Source organism: Phyllostomus discolor, chromosome 3, assembly GCF_004126475.2.
Source record: "Phyllostomus discolor isolate MPI-MPIP mPhyDis1 chromosome 3, mPhyDis1.pri.v3, whole genome shotgun sequence".
Taxonomy (NCBI): Eukaryota; Metazoa; Chordata; class Mammalia; order Chiroptera; family Phyllostomidae; genus Phyllostomus; species Phyllostomus discolor.
In genome coordinates, this window is record NC_040905.2 from 91,950,314 (window position 1) to 91,960,436 (window position 10,123).

Here is a 10,123-nt window from a genome sequence, read left to right on the forward strand (position 1 = left end):
CTCTCCAAAGCTCCTCAGAAAGGAGGGATAGCTCCTGGCAGTTGCTATTCTTATACCCTGATCTTTGTGACTTCCCACTATGGGGGCCTGGAATTTGACAGGAGATGAGTTTACCCAGAGCATTCCAGCACTTCCTTTTGAGATAAAATACTGCCTGTCGCATTTCTGTCCAGTTTTAAGAGTTCCTTAATGCAGTGGTTTTCAGGCTTGTTCATCTCAGGACCCCTTCACACAACTCTTAAGTGCATTTGTTTATGTGGGGTGTATCTACTACTAGAAACTAAAAATACTTATTTAATAAAAACAATAAAAACCCATTACATGTTAAAATAATAATTTCATGAAAAGGAATTATTTTCCAAAATGAAAAATAGTAACAGCATTAATTTACGGTTTTGCTGGTCTCTTAATAGAGCTCAGCTGCACTCAGAGCTGTTGCTCCTATTACATTACATTACAGTGTAATGTGTTGTGCTGTTTGAGTTGAAGCATTTGGGAAAAAATCTGGCATCACACCAGTAAGTATTTGGAAAAGGATGGCCCTAAAGAGTTGAGGTTGAGAACGTTTTAACTCGAATGATGCCTTGAGTGAGGCATCATGGGGAGGTCCTGTTCCTCAGTGCACTTCAGAATTAAAAACATGACCAGTGTGAAACAACTAAATGAAGGTAATGTGAGAGGGGCGGGAGAGTGGTTATAAAGGGGTAAACAATCCATTCTTCAAGGGGCAGCTGCAGAAGAGAGTTCCCTGTTTCTGTAACTTTGTAGTTGGGGTGGAGGGGCCATCAAATGAGATTTTGCAGCAGGGAACCTTCAGCGTAGCAGGTAAGTTGTCGAGTGAGTGTGAGGGTTTTCCTCCACTCTATTTATGTGTCATTACCACATGCACTGGCCTTCATGCTGGGCAGCCGAAACTGGACATTGACTCACTGCTGATCTGAGTGGCTAAGAATGGCAGCTACCTCCTCTTGGGTACACAGTTCTCAAAGCAAGCTTGGAGAAAACAATCTGAAAACTAGCTGGGTAACACTTCTATTTCTAGGAGTTGACATTAAGTGGTCACCAGCCTCATCAGAACATTCTAATGTGGGATACCAGATAGCTAATTACCCCACTGATTTGAATTTTCCAGCTCTGGTATGGATAAGGATACATGTGATTGGGTGTGAATGGCCACAAACCCCACCTGTAACTGCCCACAGATACCCAGTGAGCAGCTGGGGCGAGAGTGGCTGGGCCACACTGATGAGTGCTCAGTGCCAGGGTTTAGGGTTATTGGCATTTCATGGGCATCGTACTTAAGCCATGTGTGGCAAGACAAAATGGATTAGGATTTCCTAATTTAAGTAATAGTCTGAAATGGCACTTAATGTACAGTGTGGGGGAGGAAAGAATACAAAGTTATTTGGGGGGATATTTTTTATTTGAATAAGTAGTACGTGCATGTTAAAAAGACAAGTGTACAATCTAAAACAGGTTTTTTTTTATTGCCTTTGAGCTAAGAATGGTTTTTACAGTTTTACAGGGCAGAGACAGTGTGTTGCCTATGGAGGTTAACATACTTCCTATCTTCCAGTAGTCTGGAGACTCCTGGTTCATCAGTAGCTCCCAAGACGTTTCCCAAGTCACCCATTTTCCCATCCTAGAGGTAACCACTGTTGTTCCCGTCTGGCTCAGTTCAAGATTGTAGACTTAACTCTGGCTTTGAGAGAGGATTTTTACCTTGAGCACTAAGTGACTCTTGGATTATAAAAGGTTTTACCTTGTGATTTTAACTGAGAATCCGGTGGACCCAAATAGTACCTCTTGAGTTACAGTTAACCCCAATGTAAAGGGCACCTAGCTAGGTGATACTGGCACTTAACCCCCAGCCCTTTATTTGGAAGATTTTCAAAGACAAAAGATGAATGACACTGGACAACCGAGTACCCAGTACTTGATAGGGTACTATGTCATTTCATTTCTATTTCTCTGTCTTGTGGAACCTTGAAAATAATGACATTTTTTGTAACCACCCCTACATACTCTCTGGGATCTAATTAAAATTCATTAATTGGACTTCATTATACAGTTTCTTTAGCCTCTATTTCTTCCATCTCCTTTTTTATAACTTTTTCAAGAGACCAGGCCACTTGAATGGCCCGCACTCTGAGTTTGTTCAATAGTTTTCCTTTTGTGTCATTTCATTTGTTCCTGTCCCTCTTGAGACACTTTGTATCTTGCATAAGGATTTTACTTTGTCCCTACATCCAGTCTTAAGTGGCTCATGTGGAATGGAATAGGGCCTGGCCAGGGCTCTCCCTGAGAATTAGGTGGTCTTCAGCAGCAGCCAATACCACGGCCTGTTATCTGAGCCTATAAAGTTCTGAACAACAGCCTGGACAGAATACCTGCCACCCACCTTGTTTTCTGAGTCTCCCAGGTGAGGGTGTTTTGCCTCCTCAGAATCCTCTCCTGCCTTCCCTGGATGGAAAAGTATTAGGTAGCTGCCCTGTGGGTTTGACTCGGCAAGCCATGTCACGCGTGCACTCACTTGGCCTGGTGGGTCTTGGGGCCTGTAGCCGGTGCCTGGGGGATGTGGTGAAACAGTGCAGCCCACCACATTCCTGGGGGTTCTCAGGAACAGGCAGGCGTGCCTGAGAGGCTGCCTTTGTGTTCACTCTCCATCCGCAGACTGAATCTAGGCTCGTTTTAACATGACCTTGCTGTTAACTGGTTCGCCCGACCATGATGGGCAAATCACCTCACTACTCACTGTCTGTGCCATAAGGGGCTAGGAGACATCGACACCTGTCTCTCCCTCCACTCCCTTAGCTTGAAGCTAGAGTTTAGGGATGGGGTTGAGATGGTTGGTCAGTTCTTTGAAGCCTGATGGGAATCTCATTTTGAATTCTATTAGGTTTGTTATCAAAGCATACTTCCTTCCAAAGTCTCTGCCTTCCAAAATACGGAATGGAGTTACATCATTACAGTTTATAGGTGTTTTTGTCTGCTCAGTTTTAAAAAAACATTCTTTTTGGGGAATGTTGTGGCTCTTCAGTGAGTTCTAGATTACGGGGAGTCTGATAGTGGGAAAACTAAGACTGAAAAATACTCTCTTGCCCTAAATTAGGTTACGTTCAAAATAGAGACAAGACATTTTGAAGTAATGGTTGGGTATCGGGTATAAAGGATGAGCAGCAGCTCATGGCTGACTGCATATGTTTTGGGTGAATCCCTTTCCTTGTAATTCCTTGTAATCTCCCTAAATGCCGCCCAGATCTCTAGGATCAGATATTACATCCCGCTGCTGGGTGAAAGCAGAAGGAGTAATAATTGCTCCCAGTGCTTATTAGGATCTAAAACTTTTTAAAATTTAATCTCCATTTTATATTTTCCCATTACCATTTAGTCCCCTTATACACCCCTCATCCCAGCAATCACCACACTGTTGTCCGTGTCCATGCGTCCCTTTTCCTTTTCGTTCAACGCCTCCACCCCATAACCTCCCTCCACCCCTAGCTGTCATCCTGCTCTCCCTCTATGAATCTGTCCCCACATTCCTTAAGTTTGTTCATTAGATTCCACATAGGAGTGGAAACTATTGTATTTGTCTTTCTCTGCCTGGCTTATTTCACTTAGCTTAGTGTTTTCCAGGCCATCCATGCTGTCACAAGGGTAAAACTTTCTTTTTTACCACAGTAAAAAGAAAGTTAACCAAGTTTTTATCAAAACTTTCTTTTTAAATGGAATACTGAGTAGTATTCCATTGTGTAAATGTCCCATAGTTTTATAGGATTTAAATTTTAGCCTGCCCTAGTTGAAATGGCTCAGAAGATTGAGGCTGGCCTGCAAACTGATACGTTGTCAGTCAATTCCCAGTTGAGGCACATGCCTGGGTTGCAGGCCAGATCCCCAGTTGAGGGGATGGGTTGGGGTGAAAAGGCAACCAAGCCCTGTTCCACATTTTGCTCTCTCTCTCCCTTCTCTCTGAAAATAAAGTCTTTTCAAAACATTTCTTCAGGGCCTGTGAACCAAAGGGTCTCGGGTTTGATTCCCAGTCAGGGCGCCTGCCTGAGTTGCTGGCCAGGTCCCCAGTGGGCAGGGTGTTCTCAAGAGGCTGCCACACATTGACGTTTTTCTCTCTCTCCCCCTCCCTTTCCCTCTCTAAAAATAAATAAAATCTTAAAAATTTCTTCAGCCTAGTGGTGATAAAAGCCAAAATGAATGCCAATCCCTCCAGGCTTCAGCACCCTAATGCGTACTAACGACTGATTTGGCCACTCCTGTTCCATTTTTTGGGTTACCAAACTGCAGGGCTATGGAATTGAGAGGGAGGATTTGGCATCAGTCCCGGACCAGGTCTGGGCCCTGGCACCACCCTCACCTAGGTAGGGGCCGGCTCTGGTGGTGCCATCCTCTGCTGCCCCTCGCTGGGCGCCACCAGCTCTGCATGCAGCTGGTCGTCACAGATGGAGCCCCGCCCGCCGCAAGTTTCAGCCAGGTTCTGTTGCTGAAAGCATTCCGGCTACGCAGGTTTGTCTGAAGTTCCGGGACAGCAGCAGCGCCATCCAGCCCAGCGCGCTGTACCAACTGTTTCTGGGTCCCCACTCCCAAACACCTGGGCCCAAAGGGAAGGATTTGCTGTCTGCGTGTGCCCAAGGGCACACGGGAGAATTCGCGTAAATGAGCTTCTTGGCTCTAAGCGCCTGCACGTCGCGTGCCCCCGGCCATGGCTTGCTTGGGAAATAAGTGCTCTGAACACTCAGGGTTGGGCAGGTTCCAGGGCAGGCTAGACACCCGTACGTGAACGTGGCCTGCCTTCCAATTGCGGGCTTTGGGAAGCACCAATCACAGGCCAGTCTGTTTATGCTCCTCCAATGGTCGGCCTGTTGCTAGGCCTTGTGTTGCTGCTCCAGGATCTGCCTACGCGGCTGTCCTTGCATAGTCACTTCCGACCCTGCCCTCCTTCCTCGTTGTGGGAGGCTCATCCTCTGTTTTTAAACCTTGTCGCCTGGGTCTCTACCTTCCGCCCACCAACCTCTGTGTGCCCTCTTGTCATCCGGAGTAACCTGGTCTGGGCTCTACAGGGCATTATAATGCCTTATAAGGCGTTAGCGACATTAATTGGCGTTGGCCGTGGCTTTGGTCAGTGGAAGAAACTGGTTTGGGAGGGCGGAGCCTCAGGTTCCTCGGCCCTTGACCCCGTGCTAGCACCTCAGTTTCCTTATCTTAACTACCCGACCTCTAATGTCCTGTGTAGGTTTGCTCTGCTTTTTTTTTTTTTTTTTTCCCCTACATAACTCTCATTCTGGAACCAGCCCAAGGAGGTAAGCATTACCCAGTATTACAGGACACAATAGTTGGAAGGATGCAAACGGAGTTGGCATCTTGAGTCTGTCGTGTGGTTACTTCAATTGCTGGTTCTGTGACAGAGCGCTTAGATGGCAGACCTGCTGTCCCGAGGACCCCCAGGACAGCCCCTGCCTCTCTTTGACATTCAAGGTCCTCTGGCACAGCCAGGCCCCAACCTACCTCTCTAGCCTCACCTGCTTCCTGGCCTCAGTTTGCAGCCCCATCCCACCCTCCGCTGTGCATGTGCTGTTCCCACATTGAATGCCCTTGTTTTCCCTGTACTCCTGGGTAGAAGTTCATAACTTTTAATTGAACGGTGGTCGCTCAGGGCTCTCTTGCCCAGAATTAGATGTCAGAAGTGTTAGGGAGTGTAGACAGCTTCAGTCAGTCTCTGCCCTACTCATCTCTCACATAGACAAGCACAATCTGAGGTGTGAGAGGGGAAATGGGTTACCCGAGTCACAATAAGACCTAGTTTAGGACTTGAAGATAATTTTCAGTGGCTACTTACTGTTTAAAAAGATGAGATTTCTGTCACTCAGCAGCAATGTCATTTTCCAAATGAAGGGTTGTCAGTGGAAGGCTTAAGAGCTCAGGATTTGAATTCTGAGTCCTAATTATATGGCATAACTTCTCAAGTTCCTTAGCCTTTCAGAGTGTCAGTTTCCACATGTATAAAATGGGAGTAATACAGCCTGTCTCAAAGACACCTAGAATTGACCAGGTACTTAATGTGCTTAATGACCAGATACTGTTCTAAAGGCTTCATATGTATTAATTCATATAATCAGCTCTATTTTGCAGAGGTAAAAATTAAGACTTGTCTAAGATCCCACAGCTAGTAAGTGGACCAGTGGGGATTTGAACCCAGGCAATTTGACACCAACAGCCAAAAGCAGAACCACAATCCTGTTCTGCTTCTCAGAGGTATAGGGTTGCTATGAGTTTTAATAAACTAAGGAGTGATTGGCAGCTAGCAGGTGCTCAGTACATGCCAGTTGTGACTAGTAACAGAAACACTGGTAAATACCTATGCATGGGGTGGGGCAGGGGCTCTGGCTCCAGGCCTTGGCTGCCAGACTGTCAAAGGCAGAAGCGCGGGGGGGAGGGGGGGGTGCCGCCAGGGGAGTGAGCTGGGTCCTCCAGGAGGGAACTCCCAGGAGGCTGGAGGGCTCTCAGAGACTGAGGCCAGAGCAGAGAAAAAGGCATGGTAGGGCCAGGCTGGGATGGGGAGGTGTCAACATTTTCCGAGACCAGGTCTCCTACCCCAATTTCTGTGCTGGACCTGGCAGGACCAGAACCTGGGCAGAGATTCTGGATGTCTCTGTAGAGCACCAGGGGGCAGTCACTTGCTGTCCTAGCTGGGCCTAGAGGAAGGGAAGGGGCAGGGAGAACTCTCATGCCCAGCATTAAGGCATCCTGCAGGGGGCAGTCTCGGAGCTCATCTTGGTATTGTTCCAGCCCCCAGGCAGGGTGGCCATGGCTTCATTTCTGGAGCTGACCAGTGCAGTCTGAGGCCTGAGCTGGCCAGGCCTGTTGCCTGCTTGGTGGAGATTGATTACTCCTCCTCTGCACACTCTTCCTCTCACCTGGAGACCATTGCCTCGGGCCCCCAGAACGCCTGCTGAGGGCTTGGCTGTGGGACCACTCACAGGGTTCAAGGCTTTCAGGTTGGTCAGGTGGAGGGAAGAGGGTCTTCAGGATCTTCAACAGGGCCTTTGAGGGAATTGTAAAAGGATAGCTCTGGGGCTATGGATGGGGGTGGGGCTTGGTAGGGAGAGGGCACAGTGACCTCTCTGGTTATTCATTCATCTAAGTTCTTAATCTCTCTATCCCATTGTCCCGTCCACTTTGAACACAGACTTTTTATTTTTTTAATTTTTTTTAAACTATTTGTCTGAACACAGACTTTTTAAAAAAAATCTTTAAAAAATCTTTTTAAAAAGATTTTATTTATTTTTAGAGAGAGGGGAAGGGAGAAAGAGGGAGAGAAACATTGATTGGTTGGTTACCTCTCGCACCTGCCCCAACTGAGGACCAGCCCACAGCCCAGTCATGTGCCCTGACCAGGAATTGAACCCATAACCTTTTGCTTTGCTATATGACACCCAACCAACTCAGCCACACCAATCAGTCTTTTACAACCATCCCTACACAGACTTAAAGGACACTTAGGATCTCATCTTGTAGAGGGGAAATGATGTGAGAAGAAAAAGGTTATGCAGACCTGCCCTGGCGTCAGGGCCAAGACTGAAGCCTTCCTCGTGAATGGCCCTTGTTGGTCCTGCAGAGAGCTATCCTCACCTCCTTGGACACCCCTGCTACTTTGGCCTGCCTACCATTGTTAGGGGGCTGACCCTGGGCAGCCCCCAGTCTTCATGATTCCACCTTGATTCCCATTCGGTACCACACCGTCAGGGCAGGAGGCATCTCAGAGGCCACCCAGATCCCTTAGAGTGGAAATAGCCTACAGCAGGGCTGCTGCACCCCAGTTCGTGCCTCCTAAACACAGAGCTGCTCTTGTCCCCTCTATTAGTCCAAGCCTTCCTGGCAGGTTCAGGTTCTGCCCTGTTATCCCTGGGGGTAGGTGTAACTTCCTTCCACTGAGGCAGGCCTCCACCACCAGTGCTGCCTCTTGAGCCACCCACTGCCACCTTAGGCTGGGCAGGGTGGAGTACTGGACTGGTAGGTGAGCAAGGCTGGAAGGGGGGCGTCCATTATGCTGCAGGGACCCCTCCCATGGCTGGGCAGTTTCCCCCAGGGGCTCCAGATATGACCTTTTCTCTCCAGACAGGGAGTAGGGAGCCCTGGTCCTCAGTCTGCCTCTCAGCAGAGAGGGAGGTAGCAGGCTGCCCGTGCAGACTCTTCCACCTCCATGCTCCTATTCCAGGTCATCCGGTGATTCTGCTCCTGATCCGGAGCTGTCCCTTCTTAGCTGACTCTGGGACTCCTGGCACTTTTAATGCTGCCAGCTCTCCCAGCACCACCAGCAGTTGGTAGAGCTATCTAATAAGAAGCCTAGGAGAATGTGGTTCATCCTTGGGAGGCATGGTTATATATATATATGGCGAAATCCAAAGTCACCTGACCAGGTGGAGGAAGAGGAGGTGGAGGACCGAGAGCCCTTGACCAGGAAGATTTTGCCAGACATGGAGTGAGTTCCTGCTTACTGGTGGGTGAAAGATTTTCTTAGACTCCTTGAGGAATAAATACTAATTAGCCACAAAATTAGGCAATATAGGGCACTTTGTTTGGGGTTGCGCCCGGGTGAGATTCCCCACCCACGTCCACACAGAGGGGGGCCTAGAAAGCCGCTGCCGAGCAAGGAAAATGGCGAGGTTTTACTTTGGGTTGGGTCTCCGTGGGAGCTGGGGATTGGCCCCTTGTGAACAAAGCGGCAACATATCATTGGTGCTTCCCCTCGAACCCTGGTTTGACGTCAGCCATCTCTTCCGGGTTGTAGTTCAGCCGCCATGATTGATTGTAGTCCGGCTGCCATTTGTCCTACCCTGCCCATCCTGACAAAATGTTTATTTAATTCTGTGCAGACTTAAAGTAGTGACCTAATGTCTTCATAAAAAGATCACAAAGTCCCTTAAAACACCCACAAACACGCACAGTCCTTCCTTTCCCCCTTTGCCCAGTCTGGGGTACCGTATCTCAGGAAAGGAAATAGAAGTCCATGGCCCAGGCAGCCCCCGGTTCTTCCCAGTAATCCATCTTGGCTGGGAGGCCTCCCTCGGTTCCCAGCACCATCAGCTGTGTTGCCGGGATCTCTGCTAAAGCCGGGTGATAGTTCCCCCTTCTAAAGCTGCTGGGGTCTCCACTCTGGCAAAGCCGCAAGGTTCTCCACTGCCCCAACCGTGTGGTCCTCCCTGCACAATGGCCGAGGGAGTCTCCACTCTGCCAAAGGCCGAGTTGTTCTCCCTCTAATGGCTGCTGTCTCTCTCCTGGCCCCACCATGCAGACCAAGAAACGTCGCCCGGGTGCGCAAACCCCAATAAAGCTCTATACTGTGTAGTTTTGTGGCTGATTAGCATTTATTCCTTGGTGGAGCCTGAGAAAACCTTTCAGTGGGTCTCCCCCATGGGACCCTGTGCTCCCTTGGGCTGGCACACAGGACATTGGTTGATGGACAGATAGTGCACACTTTGGGGCTAGAGGACATATGGTGGGCCTCCACATTTGCTGGGGCCGCTTCCCTGGGAGAGTCACAGGAGGGCAGGGCTGAGCCCCCATTTCACCTAGTGCCAGTTCTGGCTGAGACCAGCGCAGCATGCCCAGGTGCCCTCACCCATGCAGCTTCCTCCCTCTCCTTTCGTGCTTTGGCTCTGGGCCGGCAGCTCCTTGCTGCCACGCATTTCTGAGCCTGGGGCCAAGCCCTGAGCTCCCAGGTGCTGCCCCAAACCTCAGGTCCCACTGTGTGCATGTCAGGGTGGGGTGCAGGAAGCTCAATGTAAGGCCAGCAGATAGGACCCTGACCAGCTTGATTCCTGCTCTGCCCTGGGCTCTGCCAGGATAGGGCAGGGTAGGGCTTGGGTGGCTTTCAGAAAACCAAAGGATCTGGGGTCTGTCTTAACCCAGTGGTCAGTTCCTGGCCAAGGGCCCCAGTCCTGTCTGACCCTCCTCTTCTTTAGTCCTTTGGTTGCCCCTGCCCCATCACAAAGGTTCTCCAGCCACACCCTTTGGACCCAGCACTGGGGACCTCCAACTTTTGCCTCCCACTCTGCCCTCTCCTCAGAGCAGTCTGCAGCTGGCAAAGCCTAGGATGCTTCTGTAGCGGGGAAGA